The 22,580-nt window shown below is 40.9% G+C and overlaps 1 long non-coding RNA gene across 1 annotated transcript; it reads left to right on the top strand.

Moving 5' to 3' along the window:
• The first annotated feature begins 56 nt into the window (after nucleotides 1-56).
• LOC135719439 (uncharacterized) lies at nucleotides 57-21,809 on the top strand. The gene is made up of 4 exons (XR_010521096.2): nucleotides 57-110; nucleotides 19,508-19,630; nucleotides 20,600-20,669; nucleotides 20,757-21,809. It is a non-coding gene; the product is annotated as an uncharacterized lncRNA (long non-coding RNA).
• Nucleotides 21,810-22,580: the final 771 nt, after the last annotated feature.

The following is a 22,580-nucleotide window of genomic DNA, read 5'->3' as shown; positions in this document are numbered from 1 at the left end:
GTCCCGCATGCATGCAAGACATTCCACAACCTCGCCATCAGATCCCATCTACAATACACACAGCCAAACACAGCGGTAACCTGCAGGACTGTCCCAATGTGACTTGGACGGTGACACATCTCATACACTTTCTTTACATTTGAATTGAATTTAACTCAATTTTGAAATATGCAAATACACAAACTCACGAAAATCTCACGCTTTAATAGGAAAGGTGTGAACTAGTTCCCTCCTGCAACAGTAATAACAAGGCTGAAATTGAATGACACCTCCTGCAGTGTTGCCCAGGGCATTTCTTATCTACTGTTTGTCATGTTAATGTTGCTCTGTAATCACATTTCACAGCTTATAAACACGCTGAAGGAACACCTAGTGTTATTCAATAGGAGTTTGCAATTTGGTACAAAACAAATATTAAATTAACCCAAATGACATGCTGGTGTTTAAAGGGAATGAAGAATGTGATTGGGTCCTGAACTGACAAGCCTTTTACACTCAGTAGATTACATTTATGCTTTTATCCAAAGCGACTTGCATTCAATTGATACATTATTTTATCAGTGTTGTGTTGCCTGGAAGCTACAGAACAACAGTTTTGGGCCAGGCATAACCATAACATTTTTTATCCATTTTGTAAAGATTTTACATTTAAATGTGTACAAATACCCAATACGTCATTCATGCATCTGTGATTTAAAGTCATAACCAGCAAAGTTTGCATACACTGTTTAACAAAAGTTGTCAAAGTGATGTTGCTTATAAATTGCACATAAACACCGAGTGTTGTCTCAAACACAAACCGATGGATTTCTCTTTTCGTGCACTCTTTTCTAAGTGAGTTTTTTTGCTCCATGCTCACTAATGTGATGTGTGTGAGAGTTTAGTGGGGCAGAAAACCCAAGTGATTCAGAGTAGGGGGCCACATTGCTCCAAAAGATTACATGCATGTGAAAAGCAGAACGAGTGTGTGATGAAGAAAGAAATCAGGTTTTCTGAATCCTATTTTTATATACTTTTTATTTTATGTGGGCTCTTACTTTGTTTAGAAAAAAAGTAGTTTTCTAATGAACAGTTAGACATGTTGGCACTTTTATAGTTTTATCTGCAAAAATTATTTTAAATATTTCAGCATAATAAACAATGTTTAAGATAATAAGAAACATTGCAGTCAAGTGACCCTAAACTTTGACCAGTTAATTATACATACAGTATATAAACAAACACAACCAGTAGCCACAAGAAGTCACAACCCCGCTTTACCATCAACCACAGACATAACAAATAACCACAACCACAACAAAAGACCACAGTTAACCTAACAGCCCCTGCTTTTACCACACAAACCAGACCACAACTTGGCATCACTACTAGATTTAAGTTAAAGGTTATTCTATACCAGCTGTCTTGTATATAAATAAATTGCAAATTAACTCCTCATCAATCTTTCTTAGTTGTGCGTCATTATTGTCAGTTAAGACAAGATTTAATATTGACAAATCTGAGCTCTGCTTAGAGCATTTCAATGATCTTGGACAGGACACACATGCTGCCCGCTACTGCATACTTTAAGTTTAACCACTATCCACACTCAAAATATATATATGTGAGAACCAGTGACCTTTTAAAGCATCTCATATGCTGTCTAAGCAAGAAACATGACTTAATTATTCCCGCTGCGATTAGTGGCAGGTCATATTGTCAGACTAAATCGTGCAATTAGGCAGTTCTTTTTACACCAAGGTAAATTAGGTGACTTGATGTGGTCAAGCCCTTTCAAACTGCTTGAAAAGCGACCCATGTTCTGTATTCTCTGTTGCGAGTGCCCCACATCCGTTCAGCGAGGTGTCTTTTGTTTGCCCTGGTCAGGTCTCTATTGGGTGGACGAAGGCAAATTCAGCCCAGGCTTTGTATCTCTCCAGGGGTGAGTGCCTGCACGGCACAGGGTCAGTCACTGAACACCAAAGGTCAAACAGAATGAAGCCCAGCAGTCCATGAAGCTGTAGGGAAAAACTCAATAGGTCAACAGAGATGGGAAAGGAGAGAGAGGGAGAGAAATTGAGAAGTGAAAAGCTCTGATTCAGCAGTGTGGGAGGTCACAGAGGCAGGTAGAAGAGCAGATTGTGCCTGTAATACTCTGTTCAGAGTATAACATTGTCAGCTGAACGTTCATCATTCTGTCAATAGCTTTCCAATTCAATATTTCAATATGGAGAGACGTTATGTGCATGTGCATTTTGCTGTAAATTATTTGGTAACACATTGTAATAAGGTCATATTTGCTAATATTAGTTATTGCATTAGATAGCACAGACTAAGAATATGCAATATAAGTTTTTCGCATTTATTAAGCTTTTTAATTGTTAGTTAATTGTGCATTACAATGTTACAAGTTTTGATTTAAAAAATATTTGTAATTGTTGAAATAACATGAAAATATACACTCATAAAACTGGTAATTTGTATGGGAGAGCGGGGCACAACCTAACGCTTTTTGGTTTTGGCTCAATCATTCAAAAAATATTTGAGTTTGATTAATTATATTTTTACACAAGCAACACACAAATCTCTGCTACAAATGAACATTTGAAGTTTGTTTCTAGTACTTACCATTCTTGGACAATTACACCAAACATGAGAGAAGTGCAAACGTTACAACTTACCCCATAGGTGGGGTTAATTGTAACAGGCAGGGGGTTAGTTGTAACATTTGCTAAAAAATAAGTTTGCAGGCAAATATTTTAATACTATTTTGTCTATATACTTGAAGTGGATATTGTTTATATATCTGTCTATAATCGACAGGTATCCACACTGTATTCATTCATCCAGACCTTTTCTAACAAAAGTTCAATTATAAATGGATACAAATGTCTAAATATGTGAGAAAAAGCAGCACAATTGTGAAAAAAATATTTTTTTTATATGTGACCCAGTCTGTAATAATCATACTACAGTTTCAAAATCAAATTCTGAGATAATGAGCATCAATGTCTGATTTTAGCCATTCATTTCATTATGATTTCAATCTTTGACGTGACCTTATTCAATCAATATTAAAGATATGAACAAAAATAAATTTGACACATGATTTTTGATAAGACAGGCACATTTATTTGGTTGGCAGCCAGCAATCATTTGTGTGTAGCATATTTAAAACAACGGCAAGAATTACGCTAACATTAGCGGTTTTCATATCGTGCTGAGGGGTTAGTTGTAACACAGCGTTACAATTAACCCCGCTGGGTCAAAATATTTTCAAGCCCACCAAAAAATTTGCTAAAAGCTGCAGGCATATTTCAAAACAATGCTATGTTTCAGTCAACAAGACACTGATTAATATGACATAGCATTGGATTTTATATCTTACACACCCAACTTAGAAACCGAAAAAAAACTATGATGAAAAAATTACTTACATGCCACCAAAACACTCATTCATCAATAACTCTCTGGAAAAACATTATACATTTCCAATAATTTGTGGGAGATCGTCTTTTGGCAGCGTGAAAAAACCAAAACACTCAACCTTGTGCAACAATGTAAACAGTCCATGTTACAACAATCCCCGCGATAGTTTTTGCCCCGTGCAACCCTACTGATAATTGACTCACTGCCATTTCATCCAAGATTTGTATGTCTTTCTTTCTTTAGTTGAAAATAAATATTGTTTTTGAGGAAAACATTTAAGGGAACTATCTAGCAAAACAATCGTCATTTTTGGCTAAAAATAAGTACTGTTTAACCACAACTTTTATCTTGCACTAGCCCTGGGATGTGCTTGCACGACCCTACGTATTACATAATGACAACGAAAGGTCACGGGTGACTTATGCGAAAAGCACACTTACAGACCATTTTAAACAATAAACTGACAAAAAAGCCATTCATTAGTTTCATTCCACATACAACAATGTCTAAATGGTCCTCCTTCACACTTGAGCAGTAAACATTGGAGTGGTAGTTTCCATATACATCACCTGTGACCTTTCACCGTGATTACATAATACGCAAGGCCGCGCATGGGCATCCCAGGGCTAGTGCGAGACAAAAAGTTGTGATTAAAAATTACTTTGTTTGTGTGTGAAAATTATGATCGTTTCACTAGATAAGACCCTTATGTCTCAGTTGGGATTGTTTAGAGCCCTTTGAAACTGCAGTTAGGACCTTTAAAACGTTGGGTTCAATTGAAGTCCACTATATGAAAAAAAATCCTAATTATTTTCGACTGTACAAAGACATAAACATCTTGGATGACATGGGGGTGAGTAAATTATCAAGAAATGTTCTTATGAAAGTGGAGTAATCCTTTAACAAGCAGGTTCTTAAACGTTTTTATTTTATACTTGCAAAAAATAAAGGTACTTTACAAGAACCAATTTTGAATGAATGATACCATAAAGAACCTTTAAAGGCGGGGTACATGATTAAAAAAAAAACGCTTTGGAAAAGGGAGTCAAGCCGAGTACCAAAATACACTTGTAGCCAATCAGCAGGAAGGGGCGTGTCAGCTAACCGACATTGTTGCCTGGGTTGCGTATGTGGGGGGCGGGTCTATCAAAAGAAGGTCCAGATTCTATGGGGGTAGGGGCGTGTTTGTTTACGTGTTCAGAAATCATGCACCCCACCTTTAACGTCCGAAAAAATATTGCACTAAACTGTTTTTTGTGTCATTTACTGCAACAGCGAGGTGACTGTGTAACACATCTCATTCCACTATGCAACCCACAAGTGGGTCCCGACCCACAGTCTGAAAACCCTGACATGAACAAATACCACCTTATTATAAGGTGTTACCAATTACTTTTACCAATTATGAAAGTACAACATTTAAGCTTTGGAATTTTTTTTGCATTTGCGTTTTTTATTTATTTGCACTGCGTATAAAATCTAAAGTCTGTCAAATCTGTGCACCAAGGAATGCCAAAAAATAGCTGCATGTTTATATAAAACCTGGTAATTAGTAATGCATATACTGCACATTTCCAGCGTGTAATGGAAAGTTTTAAGCACTCACTATACATTTGGGTGTTTTGGGTGGTAGGTAGATGCAGGCCCACCAAGAGAATCAAAAGTCCAGGTCTTAATATTATTTTGGTACTGACTAGACAACATTGTAAGTCAGTGTACAACCTCCGAATGGATTACTAATTGCATCAAACAGGAATTGAAATAGCCTACAAAAATACCCACAGCACCTTTAATGTTATTCTTGGCCCTGACAATTATACACACACACACACACACACACAAAAAACTGGCACACCCAACTATTAAAAAGTCTTTTGATACATACCAGTAAGCAACCCTTAAACACACACACACACACACATGCATTGAATCATGTGGGTGTTCAGTCACTTCCTGTCCAAAAGTCATGGGTTTTAACATGCATTCCTCTCCCATTACACACACAGACTTTACCCCACAGTTACAACGCTGCAAAACAAAGCAATAGTGGCCCGTAGTGACTGGGCTGATGCCGTTGCCATGCAACCGTACAAACTGAGTCTGTAAACACTGCGTCGAGTCTGCGTGCGACGAGAGACGAGTCTCAGCTCTTGAGTTTTTGCAATCCCCTGTTGCGTCCGCATCTTTTTCCATAAATTTGCAGGGCTGCACAAACAACAAGAACACTATGCTTAAAAAGTGCCCTCATTTACACACAAGTAAAATTAAACACCGACATGTTAATGGATGGGTATGGACTTGCATCTCGGTGAGAGAGATCACAATAGGGTTTTTCAAAGCACCCTGTCAAGGCCGCTGTATAGAGAGTCAGAATGCTTGGCTTTACGCCCAGACACAAATACTGTAGGGTAGTTCAGCTAGCATGTGCTATCTTTCTCTCACTTTTTCTACAACACGCTAATCTCCCATGACACACTCGTGAATGGCAACAGGGGAAAGGTCAAGCCCACACTGTTGATACACAACCTTACCTGACACATCTGAACTAGATTTGAACTTGGCGACCATTGTTTCCATTAAACAGGCAATGGGTACAATGCACAACTTTGAACTGATCATGTTCTCTACATTACAATAAGGAAATAATCAACACTTCTTAAAGAAGCTCATCTCTTCATTTAGTCTGGTAAAATAATGAGGTCACACTGTAGAAGTGAGCATGCTGTGAAAATCTGTGTTACTTTTCCAGCTTAAATACAGATGCAGATGCAAGTTTGTAGAGTCACCTGAGTTTAAACAGCCCGACCAGCCTGACAATACTGGCTCAGCCAATAGGAGGAGTTTAAGCCAAAGGCATAAAAGATGCAAAGCTGAGACCAATGTTTTGACTGATTTTCAAAAAACCTTCCCTTATAAAAGTTTAAACAACTTGGTTTTGCAAGTCAGTTAAACCTACTATTTCAAGTTTTGTTGACATAACTTAGAAATTCAAGTTGAAATTGTTTAAAATGCTGGGTTGTTTTAACCCAATGTTGGGTCAAATATAATTTTTTGGGGGTTAATTTAACCCTACGGTTGGGTTTGTCTCTATTTGACCCAACACTGTGTTGAAAACAACCCAGCATTTTTTTGATTATTATTATTTACAAGTGTATGATGATTCAGCACTCTAAAAATGGCTGGGTTATTTTTGACCCATGCTGGGTAAATATTGGACAGAAGACACCGTTGGGTTAAAATTTACCCAATGCTGAGTTGTTTTAGCATGGGGTCATTTTTAACCCAACATGTGTTCTGTCCAATATTTACCCACATGGGTCAAAAATAACCCAGGCATTTTTAGAGTGAGTGATAACAGTTTTGCTATACAATATTTACAGTTCAAGAGATTCACTAAGAAATGGAAAATTTTTTTTTAGTAAAACCATGCACTGTAAAAAAATTGTTTGCTGCCTTACATTTTTTGTTTAATCAAGTCAAAGTCATTTCAACTATATTTTATAAGTTATAACAACTCATCCCTAGTTCAGATAAATAATAGTAAATTTAAGCTGATTAGACAAAAAATAAGGCATTTTTTTAACAGTGTGATTAATTTTTAGAAGGTAGGAGAAAATATTGTACTTGGACATTTTCAAGTATCAGTATTTTTTTTTTTGTGAAAACTTTTACTATATTCCAAAGAGTAATATTGCCCTTCTTTTTATACTTAAAAATCTACTACTTTCATATACTTTTAAAAGTAAAACTTACTTACTTACTTACTTATACTAGAGTAAAAATGTAATAAGGTATTTAATATTGAAATGTAGTGCAGTGAAAAAGTAAAAGTTTCCCAAAAAAAGTACAGATACTTCAAATGTACTTAGAGAAAAAATAGTACTAGTAGAGAAAAAATACAACACTACCGTCACTTGTGCCTTTTTTAGGGCAACATTTCACACTCAGCTAACCAATAAAAATGATTTTTAATATTACTTAATTCATTTAAGTCTATTCTGTCATATTAAATAATATATTTGGCTTGATATGTTTCATCCCAGGTAAAAAAGGAGTACACTTCCATACTTAACCTCCTAAGACCTAGTGTGTCTACATATCACATTTTTTGTTGTTTGCAACATAACGCTTAATTCTGTGTAACTGGAACCTGTTGCACACAAACGTGGACAATTACACTGCTTCGTGTTCAAAGAAAAATATTTGATTATTATATTTATTGGTTCTTCCTAACCTCAAAATAGCTAAAAGAAATCTGAAAAAAGACAAACCAAAACTCGGGTCTTAGGAGGTTAATATACAAACAATTCTTCTTTAGTACTTCTTAAGATAATCTTAAGAAATGTATTTAGGTACCACTTGTAGTAAACTTGAACCCATCTTGTATAAAAGAAGTGCTACTTAAATTTTTACACTGCAAAAAATGACTACTTTCTTAGTATTTTTGTCTTGTACAAATATTTAAAATTATTAAATCAAGATGTTTTTCCTTGATGAGCAAAATGACCTAAGAAAATAAGTCTAGTTTTTAGACAAAATGTATCACATTTAAGTGAATTTGTGGATAAAACAAGGAAAATTATTAGTATTTTTGTTTTGTTTTCAGTAAAAATATCAAAAAATTCTTAAATCAAGATGTTTTTTCTTGATGAGCAAAATGACCTATGAAAATAAGTGTAGTTTTTAGACAAAATGTATCACATTTAAGTGAATTTGTGGATAAAACAAGGAAAATTATTAGTATTTTTGTTTTGTTTTCAGTAAAAATATCTAAAAATTCTTAAATTAAGATGTATTTTCTTGATGAGCAAAACGAGCCAAGAAAATAAGTCTAATTTTTAGACCAAAAATATTCCAAGTTAAGTGATTTAACATAAAACAAGCAAAAAAATTTGTGATTTTATGCTTACCCCATTGGCAGATTTTTTGTTTGTTTTATCCGCAAATTCACTTAAATCTGAAATTTTTTTGTCTTAAAACTAGACTTATTTTCATGAGTCGTTTTGCTCATAAAGAAAATACATCTCAATTTAAGAATTTTTAGATATTTGCTTTAAACAAGACAAAAATACTAACTTAAGAAATAATTTTTTTCAGTGCACTGCAAAAAATAATTTTCAAGAAAAAAAATTCTTAGTATTTTTGTCTTGTTTTCAGTAAAAATATCTAAAAATTCTTAAATTAATATGCTTTTTCTTGATGAGCAAAACGACTCAAGAAAATATGTCTTGTTTTTAGCCCAAAAATATCAAATTTAAGGGATTTTGTGCATAAAACAAGCAAAAAAATCTGCCAATGGGGTAATCAAAAAAATCTTACAAAAGAGAGATTGTATGTTAAAAGCACACACTTTAAGAAAGGATTATTTTTTGTGTTATGTTTTTAACAAATGTAATTCATTTTCTTTTGATTTTGTGTTAAAAATAAAATCCAAGTTGTGTTAAAAGTAACCCAAAATGTGTTTCAATAACAACACAGAGATGTGTGGATTCTGGGACAATGCATGTAGTATGTTGTTCCTAAACTAACACTGGTGTGTTGTTTTTAACACATCCGTTCTGAGAGTGCATATTAGTTCATATTCATGGTGTCTCAAAATAGCACAAATAAGTAAACTTAGATAATCTTAAAAAGTACTAAAGAAGATTTTTTAGTATGTGAAGTACAAAATTCGTGCATAAAAATAGAGCATTTTAAGCACATTATGGAAGGGTCCTACTTTTTCACCTGGGATTCCTGTAGCTCAGATAGAAGAGCATTATATATTATATTATATAGGGTTTCATTCATGCCTTTTTTGCATAATCATACGTTTTTGTACGATTCACAACATACGGTTTCATATGAAATCACAACCAAAGCAGGTACATTTTCCCATGAGATCATGTTGATTAAACCAGTTCAACTAAATGTTACCATACGAAGCACACAATTTAAGTTATTCAACAAAACATGTTTTGCATCGCACCATTTGAACTTCAGCATATTTCTAGATAACATTTCTACTGTTACGCTCAATCAGAGCTGTGTGCTCATATTGATCAAACCTGTGAACTTTGAAATTTCACTTAGTTTTATGTAACCTCTAACCTGCTTTGCCACATGGGGCCGATGACCTCAGGTTCATGCGCTGAGTTCTCCAATAACTACAGTATGACCGCTGGGCGTACTGTGTGCACATTTTGCATACCAGAGGAAAATCAGTTCATCAGTCATAAAATGGCCTGTCACAGTAAATCTGGTGCCTTGAGAACAGAGAAAAGTATTCTGGTAAAAATTCAGTGGCTTAGTCAGAATGTTATCTGATCTAACACATGATATCATTTTATTCATGCATTACGAAAAGTGAGTGTTTTAAAAGATGATGAGGCTGAATTTGGCTTGGTCTCAGATCAATGTTATCATTTGGAGGTATTGCATGTCTGATGGTGACGGGTTGGATCATTTTTCCTGAGGGATGGTTGTAAATAGCTTATGTTCATGCATTGCAACTGTTCAATTATTCAGTCTACAAAAATGATCCATTTGCTGATCTATTCGGATACATGCGATGAACCGCACATTGAACCACAGGTCTTTGCTGGTTCGTGTTTAGAAGCAATGCCTGGAAATGTAACATCTGCTTCCCTGTTCTTTTAATTTAAAACCCATGGTTTGAGTTTCTCAGAAAACGATTGATCTACGGCAATTCTGCTGCATTAAACATGCATGAATCTTAATGACAGATCTGAGCCAGGCTAGCGTGTAACAGGAAAGCCTGTTTAGGCATATAGAGCCGCGAGATGCTTTTACAACCACCGTGCTTAAATCCTTGTGAAGGAAACAGTTGTGCTCAGCTGAAAGCAATTTAACATACATAATAGGCCTGACTCATTCGGTGCTCATAATTGGGGAATGAACTTTAAATATCTCTTGGAAATAATACCGATTGCATAAATTTTTTCAGGGCTGGAGTGTTACAGGCACCAGTCTTGGCAGAATTACTTGGGCATGCTGCCATCTGCATATGCTTTTGTTCGAGCCCCTACTGCAAACAATTATATTTTGTGTAAAACAAATTGAAGAAAAACCTACATTTTTTCTCGTTTTATTGTTATAGTCTTTCGTACACTCTTAGAAAAAATGTGAAAGCCTTTTAAAATGGTCCTAATATATACAATTTAGGTACATTTATGGCACCAGCATGTACCTTTGATGTACTAATAACCACCCTTTAGGTACAAAATTAAGGGTATCGGCCTAGTGCAGCTTTTGTACCTTATTCTCAAACTTGATTGGTTGTTCGACATTCTCTTCTTTACGCCAAAATTGGCCGGGTTACCTTTGACCCATAATGGGAAAATATTGGACAGAACACATGCAGGGTAAAAAAATGTTGGGTTGTGTTATGCAACCATAGGTTATAATAACCCAGCATTTGGGTTAAAACAACCCAGCATTGGGTCAATTTTAACCCAGAGGTGTGTTCTGTTCAATATTTACCCATTATGGATCAAAAATAACCCAGAGATTTTTAGAGTGTATACTTTTTCAATATCCAGGCCCAACAATACATTGGCTGCTATTTAGAGAGCAGAATAATGGCATATGTTTCATTGTGAGCTGTGGACCATCTCAAACCCTATTGCTGAATAATAGATGGGATGTTCTGTTCTTTCATTCCCAGAGGAGTTTCCTCTGCCCTGAGGCCCACGGTGATCACCTACTGGGAGGCTCCTAAACACGGTTCACTTATTGGCCAAATGGATCCGAGTCACACAGTGATATGGAAAGATCCCAGGCAAACCACCCGCAACCACACCACGTCTTGGGAGGGAAAAAGGAATTTGTAAAGCTGGTTTTTGAAACCCCTGACAAGAGTTGGGGGTAACGCATTACCTTACCAGAGCATGATATTTTTGCGATCAACACCTGCAAGGCCTGAAAGAGATCAAGCCTCAGCCAACTAAGAAAAAGTAACGCAAAAGTAACTTAAAAGTAATGTAAGCATTACTTTCCATGAAAAGTAACTAAGTAATGCAATTAGTTACGTTTTGGGGAGTAACTTAATATTGTAAAAGTAACTTTCCCCAACACTGCCCCTAACCATAATTTTTGGGACATCATATATATATATATATTATATTTACAAAACGGTTAGTTCCAATCCTTGATTCTGATTGGTCAATAGGTGTGCTTTATTCACGATAAAACAGGCCTATGACCGCTTCATCCAATGGTTCTAAATATCACTGTGCCCTTAGCAACACCCTTAGCAACCACAGGTATCGGTTTGTTGCCCTTCAGCCGTTACTTATTCAAGATACAGCACAGCCTCTCATACCTTATTGCTTACATATATTTATATTTTGTATGCATTTGGCAGATGCTTTTATCTGAAGCAACTTACACTGTAAAAAGTGAAAAGTTGGATCAACTTAAAAAATTGATTCTTGGTAACACATTTTCAGTTGAAAAATTTTACATTGACCAATTGAAGTAATTTTTTTAAGTCGACCGAACTTTTTACAGTACACTGTAAAAAAAATTCAGCATTTTTTTCAAATTAACATATTTTATGTTACTTTAACTTAACAATTAAGTTAAACAATTTCAACTTGTTTTTATAAGTTATGGCAACGCATCACAGGTCAAAGCTTAAAATAGGTTAAATTGACTTGCAAAACCAAGTTGTTTTAACTTCACGCTGCATTTTTTTTTACATTGATAGCACATTCAAACCCATGACCTTTAGCGTTCCAAGTGCAATGCTCTACCAGTTGAGCTATAGGAAAACATCATGCAAATAGTTGAAGGTAGTGTGAAATCAGAAGTGTGATTATCCTACTTTAAATGGCAAAATTCAAATGAAAAAACAGAATGAGGACCAAGTCATATTTAGGGGCTAGTATTTAATTGAATCTTGAAAAGGTAATTGTTACGGTGAAAAAACACAGAGAGAGATCCCAGAGCAGATTAACAGAAGAGTTTATTGAAATAATAATAATAAGGAAAAGTCAGAAGCACGTCTGGGCGCAATGGCCACTCCGAGGCAGACGGCAAAACAGAATCCACACACTGGGCTTGAGAGGATGACCACACTCGTCCGGCCTGCTGCCACACTCAGGCGAACGGTGGGAGAGAGAGAGGAACACACACGACACAGTGAGAGATGTCCACAGTTCACAGAGCCAGCTCAGGAGGCGAGCGAGATGATCCTGAGGCGGGCAGAGAGAGAGAGAGCGTTAGTGGTGCTGAAATCTGACCGGGCAGGCTGGACAGCTCCCGAAGCGAGGGACCGCCCAATGGGAGAGCGGCAGAGCCGCAGCGAGACTCCTCAGCACGCTGGAGGAAAGCAGTCTTAACAGGCAGCTTGGGAGAGCGGAGAACAGGGGATAAACTGGGCGAGAAGTCTCCAACACCTACGGGTAGCAGAGAGCACAGACTGACGGGGGAAAAATAAAACAGGCTAGAGAAACAAAACTAGACAGGACAAGACTAGAATCCAGCAATGCCAGAAACCGGCGAGCACATACAAAGACGGACTTGCAACGAACACTGAAACACACAGGGATTAAATACAGAACCGAATGGCCATGAAATGAGCTGCAGGTGAGTGGCGCAGGTGAAACAAATAACACTGATTACACCCGTGACTGAGACGCGCACGTGTGAAGCAATAAACACAAACACCAACACTGAGAACCCAAAATAAAGCAGTGAATAAACCAAAGTCACAACAGGACCCCCCCCCCACGACCGCCACCAGGCGGTCCAAGGGAGGGCTCACCTCGTCGCCGACGGAAGTCCACAATCAGGTCAGGGTCCAAGATGTCCCGGGCCGGTACCCAACACCTCTCCTCCGGACCATAGCCCTCCCAATCCACTAAATACTGAAAACCCCTACCCCGCCGACGTACATCTAAAAGGGTTTTAACGGTGAAAACTGGGGCACCATCCAAAAGCTGCGGGGCGGGAGGGGTGGGAGCAGAAGGGACAGGGTTAAGGGGAGAAAAAAACACAGGCTTCAGTTTAGACACATGAAAAACTGGATGAACCCGACCGAGAGCAGGGGGCAATCTGAGCTTAACTGTCACCGGGTTGATGACCTTATCAATACTGTATGGCCCAAGGAAGCGAGGTGCCAGCTTGCGAGATGGCCCTCGGAGAGACAGATCCTTGGAAGAAAGCCATACCTTCTGCCCACAGATAAAGCGGGGCGCGGGTCTACGATGACGGTCAGCCGCGGCTTTGGTCCGTCTGGAGGTCTCGAGTAAAGTATTTCTAGCCCTCCTCCAGGTGCGTCTGCAACGTTGAACGAAGGCTAGCGCAGACGGGACCGCCGCATCGGGTTCTTGAGCTGGGAAAAGAGGAGGCTGAAAACCCATGGAAGCCTCAAACGGGGACATTTTAAGGGATGAAACAGGAAGAGAGTTATGAGCATATTCTACCCAGGGTAACTGTTGGCACCAGGAGCTCGGATATTGAGATGTCAGACAGCGGAGCGCACGACCAAGATCCTGGTTAGCCCGTTCGCATTGCCCGTTGGTCTGTGGGTGATAACCTGAAGACAAGCTGGCTGTGGAGCCGATCTGTCTACAGAACTCTTGCCAAAAACGGGAAATAAACTGAGGACCCCTATCAGAAACCACGTCAGAAGGCAGACCATGTAAGCGAAAGACGTGTTCTATCATAATCAGAGCCGTTTCCTTGGCAGAGGGGAGTTTGGGCAGAGGGACAAAATGCGCTGCTTTAGAGAAGCGATCAACAATGGTCAAAATTACAGTGTTACCTCTAGAACTAGGTAAATTGGTAACAAAATCAATGGCTATGTGAGACCAAGGACGGGAAGGGACAGATAAGGGCTTAAGCAGACCACTAGGGGCTTGATGAGAAGCCTTATTGCGGGCACAAACCTGACAGGCTAACACAAACTGTCTGACATCGGAGCCCATAGAGGGCCACCAGAATCGCTGATGGACGGCAGCCAGCGATCTCCGAACTCCGGGATGACAAACTAACTTGGACTCGTGACCCCACCGGATGACCTCGGAACGGAGCGATTCCGGAACCCAAAGTCGACCCGCTGGGCACCCCTCTGGCACTTCCTCCTCCCGTCCGGCCTCCCTCACTCGCTGTTCGATTCCCCAGCGCAGAGCCCCCACCACCCGCCCCTCCGGGAGGATGGTTTCGTCTCTGTCAGAACTGGAAACCTCGAACAACCGAGAGAGGGCATCAGGTTTAGTGTTTTTAGAACCAGGCCGGTACGAGAGGATGAAGTTAAATCTGTCAAAGAAGAGCGCCCAACGAGCCTGACGTGATGTTAACCTCCTGGCTGAACGGATATATTCTAAATTCTTGTGATCCGTCCAGACCAGGAAGGGTTCCGAGGTCCCCTCTAACCAGTGACGCCACTCACCCAAAGCCAATCTGACGGCCAGCAGTTCCCGATTCCCTATGTCGTAGTTTCGCTCTGCTGGGTTAAGCCGGTGTGAGAAGAAAGCGCAAGGATGCACCTTGCCATCCTTCGACGATCGCTGAGACAGAACGGCACCAACCCCGACATCCGAAGCATCCACCTCAACAATGAATTGAGAGGTAGGATCTGGAATAGAAAGAACAGGAGCAGTGATAAACCGGGACCTTAACTTATCAAAGGCCTCCTGAGCCTCTTTTCCCCAGACAAACCTCTCCTTGGTGGAGGTGAGAGCCGTAAGGGGTTGAGCAATCTGACCAAAGTTTCTAATGAATCGCCGGTAAAAATTGGCGAACCCTAAGAAACGAAGTAATGCCTTACGGGAGTCGGGGACTGGCCATTCGGCCACCGTTCTGACCTTGGCTGGATCGGGACGTATCTCACCCTCGGCAATCACGAAACCCAGAAACGAAACCGACCTCTTGTGAAACTCGCACTTCTCCGCCTTCACATATAACTTGTTCTCAAGTAACCGACGTAAGACTCGGCGGACATGCTGAGTGTGTTCCTGCATGGAGGGAGAAAAGATGAGAATATCATCTATGTACACAAAGACAAACTTGTCAATCATGTCTCTCAGCACATCATTAACCAAAGTCTGGAAGACAGAGGGAGCGTTACAAAGCCCGAAAGGGAGAACGCAGTACTCAAAGTGTCCAGTAGGGGTGTTAAAGGCTGTCTTCCACTCATCGCCCTCTCTTATGCGTAGTAAATGATAAGCATTGCGCAAATCCAACTTGGTGAAGAACCGTGCTCCCTGCAAAAGCTCAAAAGCAGAAGACATTAAAGGAAGGGGGTACCTATTCTTAACAGTAATGTCATTCAAACCCCTATAATCAATACAGGGGCGAAGGGAGCCGTCCTTCTTTTTAACAAAGAAAAACCCCGCCCCTGCGGGAGAGGTGGAGGGACGGATGATACCAGCACGGAGGCCATCATTAATATAACGGTCCATAGCCTCTCTCTCAGGACCGGACAAAGAATAAAGTCTACCTTTGGGCGGAGAAGTGCCTGGGAGGAGCTCGATAGAGCAATCGTACAGCCGGTGAGGAGGAAGGGAGGTGGCCCGGGCTTTACTGAACACCTGACCGATATCGGCATACTCCGCCGGGACTCCAGTTAAATCAACCGCCGAAACCTGAGGAAGAGAAGAAACAGAACCCGAAGCAGCAGAACCAAGACAGGACACATGACAGGACTGAGACCAAGCTAAAATAACATCTTGTTGCCAATCAACATGGGGATTGTGCTGTGCCAACCATGCATGCCCTAAAATGATGGGAGATAGAGAGGCATGCAGGATGTACAACACAATCTCCTCACGATGATTGCCAGAAATAAAAAGACTTACAGAGGGCGTGCAATGAGTGATCTGTGCCATCTGCTGACCTCTGATGGACCATACATCCAGGGGAGCCTCGAGAGAAACAGCAGGGATGCCACAAGCCCGAGCCAGGTCCTCACTGATAAAATTGCCCTCGGCGCCCGAGTCGAGCAGGACCATGGTGGGATGATCGACACCAGAGAAGGACAAGGTGACCGGAAGTCGAGTGCAGGACGATGGGGAGGATTTCTGTGACGTGGTGCCCACCAGGACCCCCTGATTCACTGGTGGGCAACCCCTTTTACCGGGCAGAGCTTGGCAAAATGTCCAGGTTTGCCACAATAGAGGCATAGAGAATTCTGAAGGCGACGCTCTCTCTCTCTCTGCGATAAACGCATCCTGCCCAGCTGCATGGGCTCACTCTCCACTGGCGGCGAGCTACCGGGCTGGTTGGACTGGGAAGGCTCGTTTAAAAAGACCCGGTGACGGAGGGTACGGCGCTGGTCGCGGAATAACATCCGGGCTTCAACCCTGAGCGCAAGCTCGATGATGCCGTCAAAAGAGTGCGGGAGGTCGTGGGTCGCTATCTCATCTTGGATATTGTCATTCAGACCCTCAAGGAACTGCGCCCGGAGGGCTGCCTCGTTCCAGCTGCATGCCGCTGCCAAGGTCTTGAACAGGATGGAGTAGTCCGTCACCGAGCCCGATCCCTGGGCGAGGCGAGCCAGCCGAGCCGCGGCGGCATCCCCACGAACAGAGCGATCAAAGAGCTTTATCATCTCTTCCCGAAGCTCCTCAAATGACCGGCAGCATGGATCCTGGGCGTCCCACACGGCGGTGCCCCACTGGCGCGCTCTCCCTACCAGCAGAGTGATGACATAGGCGACTCGGGTGCGTTCAGTCGCGTAGCGGCGAGGCTGGAGAGCGAACACCAGCGAGCACTGGGAAAGAAACGCCCGACAGGAGGAAGGATCGCCGTCGTAGGGCGGAGGGTTGGCAGCATGGGGCTCTGACTCGAGGGAATGCCGAGTCCGGTCGAGGCGTGTGGAGAGCTCGTCAATGCGAGTGGTCAAATCCTCCACCTCCTGAGCTGTAGTGGAAAGCTGGGCAGAGTGTTGGCCCAGCCAAGCTCCCTGCTGCGCGAGCGCAGATCGGACAGAATCTGCATCTGCGGGATCCATGTTGGCAAGTCCGTTCTGTTACGGTGAAAAAACACAGAGAGAGATCCCAGAGCAGATTAACAGAAGAGTTTATTGAAATAATAATAATAAGGAAAAGTCAGAAGCACGTCTGGGCGCAATGGCCACTCCGAGGCAGACGGCAAAACAGAATCCACACACTGGGCTTGAGAGGATGACCACACTCGTCCGGCCTGCTGCCACACTCAGGCGAACGGTGGGAGAGAGAGAGGAACACACACGACACAGTGAGAGATGTCCACAGTTCACAGAGCCAGCTCAGGAGGCGAGCGAGATGATCCTGAGGCGGGCAGAGAGAGAGAGAGCGTTAGTGGTGCTGAAATCTGACCGGGCAGGCTGGACAGCTCCCGAAGCGAGGGACCGCCCAATGGGAGAGCGGCAGAGCCGCAGCGAGACTCCTCAGCACGCAGGAGGAAAGCAGTCTTAACAGGCAGCTTGGGAGAGCGGAGAACAGGGGATAAACTGGGCGAGAAGTCTCCAACACCTACGGGTAGCAGAGAGCACAGACTGACGGGGGAAAAATAAAACAGGCTAGAGAAACAAAACTAGACAGGACAAGACTAGAATCCAGCAATGCCAGAAACCGGCGAGCACATACAAAGACGGACTTGCAACGAACACTGAAACACACAGGGATTAAATACAGAACCGAATGGCCATGAAATGAGCTGCAGGTGAGTGGCGCAGGTGAAACAAATAACACTGATTACACCCGTGACTGAGACGCGCACGTGTGAAGCAATAAACACAAACACCAACACTGAGAACCCAAAATAAAGCAGTGAATAAACCAAAGTCACAACAGTAATGACATATATAGTGAGCCTCAAACGCATTTGTTTCTTCGTTTAGCCTATATGTAAACCTTGTGCATGCAAAAGACTGCTGGAAAACAGGCCAATCTCAACATGGAATGTCACAGTCGAGATATACACCCACAGCATTAAATGACACATTAAATTAATTACAAAGTTGTTAAAATGCTTAAAACAAAGTTGTGACTGCTGAGTTAGCGCTACTTGCTACTTAATGCTATATGCTAATGTTTAGGCTGAAGTAGTACTATTGACTTTACAGTTACGTTTTGCAAAATCTTATCACTCAGAAACATCCATTAACAATCTCCAAACAATTAGTTGTTCCTCAAAATCTGTATTTTTGTCTAATATAGACTCAAACATATAAGGTCTATAAATGTGAGCTACTGGCATGAGCTTCAGAGCAGAGCAATCAGAGCAGAGCTCAATATTATTATTCATGACCCTTCCAAATAGGGCAAAAATTTAATTCAAAGGACAAATCCTAGGGTTGCAAATGGACATGTAAAACGTTTCTGGAAAATTTTTGCATATAAAGTTGCATACCTTCAATGTAAATATCAATGAACTTAACATATTTTTCAATGCATTCTTTGGCACCCTTAAGGGAACAGATCACATCAAATCTTTAGAATCGTACTAATTGTTAGCACCACATGTCTTTCATAGGGTGAAATGTCTCAAATCTGTCATTTGAAACTGTTCTCACTGGCAAAGGCATCTGTAATAGTTTTTCTTCATAAAAAAATGCTCTGCATGTTCTGCAGTGGGACTACTGCAGATGCACACATTGCGACATCAATGTTCAAGCTGTATATTATGCAGCCCTACAACTTTGCAAACCACATAATGTAGCAATGCTGACAACCACCTCTAGCTTAGCGATGGCAGGTTTTGGACAGATAAGCACTACTCACATTCTTCATAAAATGTTAAAATAGGATTTTCCATAAGAAGTATTTTACTTTATTCTTCACGGTAACCTTTGTGCTCATATTTGGAGGGTGCAGAGTTTCGTGAGCGCTCTCTTGCATTTTACAGACTGAAAATCAGGAGGCAGTTTGATGTCTGTTTCCTCTCTGCATTTTTTTCCTTGCGGTTTCCTTCCTGTAATCTGATCCATGAACTTTTACTCTCAGCATTCCAGGAATTGCCATCCTCCCCTTCCCCCACCACCACCACCACCACCAAAACACACATCCTTCATTGCACCGCCCGTGACGAAATTCTCCACAGATTGCCTAAATGACTCACATTCCGATCATTTCCACATCCTTCAAACATGTTGTTAATATCGTTCCAGATCCTGCACTGATCCATTAGCGGGGCCATAGCCGAGCTGCAGCAGTTAATACTACGCCCTGCACCTACATCGACAGCTTTTACCCACTTGAGAGGCCCAGGGTCTAATGCAGTAACATGATAGGTAAGGAACGTAATGCGGCGCTGCAGAGCTCAGTCTGAGAGATGATTGGATGTATTGAACTGGTTTAGGGATCTTTGGTTCTAGTCTTAAGTCTTATCTCCTGCTGACCAGAGAGAAGTGCTGTAACGGGATCCTGTCCTGCAGGAGAGGGGCGGGTGGGTGGTCGGAGAAGAGCTGGAGGCATTTATTGCCGAAGGGGCCGAGGGGTCTGGAATGAGCTCCCCTGAGTGGGACGGGGGGGGGGGGGCATTTGCACACAAGAGAATGGGAGTGTGTGTGTGTTGGGGGGGGGTCATAACGCATTACTGACATACCAGAGATGAGGTCTGGTTTTAACAACCATCCTCTTGCATCTTTTCCTTTTAACACAATTACATTACATAAAGTGAGACTCATTTTTATGCAATTTATAAAACTCATTACTAGGTAGCAAAACATGACTTGGCTTATTTTTGAAACTTTTGACCTCATCTGTGAAAATCAGGCTTAAGTCACTCATTGATTTCAATCTTTGCTATGAAAGATTTTTTTAACATTATGTAGGATCATTTGGGTTATACTTTCTCCATATTCAACCCAAGCATGGATTGAAACAATGTACAACCTAGCATTTCTAGACTGTATTAAGGCCTTTTGTGTCAGTTTTGGCATGTTTTATTAGATTTTCTTAAAAAATGACCCTCAAATATCACCAAACCTGTACACCAGCCTTGTCTCATGCTAACAGTTGTATGGCATCAACCACACCCCACCCATCTCCACCACCATCAGATGGGTTTATGATTGCTTTCAACACATTCCTTGCATGTGCTAATATAAGATCCGTCTCATATAGGCCTAGCTAAAACCCGTAATATCTGATAACAGAGATGAACCCGTGGGGTAAACGACTAACGCACTTGACGGATGCTGTGGTGAGCAACGCGTCTGTAATTCTCACGTTAAGCGGTGTAGATTTCTGTCTTGCAGCCTTATCGTCACCACTTACAGTATGTAGAGAAAGCAGGAGGGAAGGATCAAGAACGGATCGCTGATCTAGGTGAGGGGTCAAATGCTATAAACAAGTGTTTTACATGGTGATGTAGATGTATCCCACATTAAAAGTCTTTCTTTTCCCTTCCCCTAGGTGGAAATCATGAAGCAGATGTCCTTTTCCTACATTTGTGTTGTAAAGCAGTGGTGGGTGGTGACCAAACAATGGCTACTGGGGTTATAGAGACAACAGGGAAGAATGCTAGAAGCTAACCATAATGTACTTCTGAGTGTTTGGATTTCAACATGGACAGGATGTGTAACTTCCCCCATCCCCCCCCCCCCAATAAAAACCATGAACGAAACTATACAAGATAAAGGAAAACATGATTTGATATGAAAGTGACAATACTAGTAATTAACCAATAATTACATTGCTATACAACTTTAAGTGTCAAGAACATTTTTGTCATTTGCATGGGAATGAGTTTCGGTTCTGTATTACACTTCTATCTAATGCATCCCGAAGCTTAACAAACTGAAAACCGCTGAGCAATGATAAACAGGAAGAAAAAAGCAGACTGCTTAGCTCTATTGACAGGTGGCTCTATGAGACAGGCAGGGTCTTACAATATCCGATTCAATTTGCTAAAGGATCGATTTCCACAGGAAGTCATCGAACACCTCTCACTGTGCCACTTCCTGTTAGGGGGCTGTGACAAAGGAAGTAACTCAGTTTCACATGAACAAAACTATTTCACAAAAACGCTGATATTGATCTAAACAGTAATGGTTACGTAATCATCTCAGTCTTAGGTGTTTTTCTGAAAAGGTTGTCACTTAAAATTGACTGGGACTGGAGCAGAACTGCACGACAAAGTGGACATAGTCTCTGTTCTGCATTATATCTCTGGACAGGAGAGGCATGCTGACGCCCTCTCGAGAACATTTCATTTTAACCGGGACAAGAGGTCTCCTTTGAACTTTGCTCTGGGGTCATGCCTGTCTCTCACAAACACTGGTGTCCTATGGGGATAATTACTACAACAGACGTCTCAGCAGCCGTGGAAACAATCAAGAGCTCAGTCCTGATTGGTCGAAAGGCATCTCTGTAGTGGTCATATGCCGAACTGTGACCTGTAGAAAATGAATTGTGATGCAATTAATGGTGTCATTCTGAAGTTGGTATGAATGTATTTTTTTTTAAATATACCATGAAACGTACCAGTAAGAACTGTTATTTATAAAACATAAGGGCCATTACTGGCCGAATCTTCTTGTTTATTACTTACATGATTTAAAAAAAAAAAAAAAAAAAAAAATATATATATATATATATATATATATATATATATATATATATATATATATATATATATAATAAATAAGGAACATTCCGGTCAGAAGTGATTGCAATGTCACATAAAATGTAAACTCTTTCACAGTGGATTAAAACAGTATCATCAATGTAATTCAACTGAAATAAAGGGTGCCAAAGTCTAAGTCTTCCACCTTGTGGTCGTTAGCTCTCATTGCATTCTCTCTCTCTCTTTAGGCTTGTTCGACTTCATGCGGCGCCGCAAGAATCTACAGCCGTATGACGTCAAAGTATCGCGAGAGCGAGACGAAAATGATTTCTTGAATCATTCCCGCGGTACTTTGACGTCATCTGGCTGTCGGTTCTTGCGGCATCGCATGAAGTCGAATAAGCCTTCTCTCTCTCTCTCTCTCTCTCTCTCTCTCTCTCTCTCTCTCTCTCTCTCTCTCTCTGCTTGCAGACAGACAAAACTAAATGCTTTTAAACCATTGTGTAGATTTTTATAAATCTATCTCTATTTGAAGATATTTGGTATTAAGCTTTTTGCTTAAACAATGGCATGCACTTAAAATGTCATCGTCTACAAATTTGGGAAAAAAGCATCTTGTGTGTTTAAATTAATGCAAAGAAATCAGATGATTAATACAAAAGAGTTTGCCT

The sequence above is a fragment of the Paramisgurnus dabryanus genome, chromosome 14 (assembly GCF_030506205.2).
Source record: "Paramisgurnus dabryanus chromosome 14, PD_genome_1.1, whole genome shotgun sequence".
In the NCBI taxonomy this organism is placed as follows: Eukaryota; Metazoa; Chordata; class Actinopteri; order Cypriniformes; family Cobitidae; genus Paramisgurnus; species Paramisgurnus dabryanus.
Note: the sequence above shows the minus strand (reverse complement) of the source record. Positions and strands in the feature narration are given on the sequence as shown.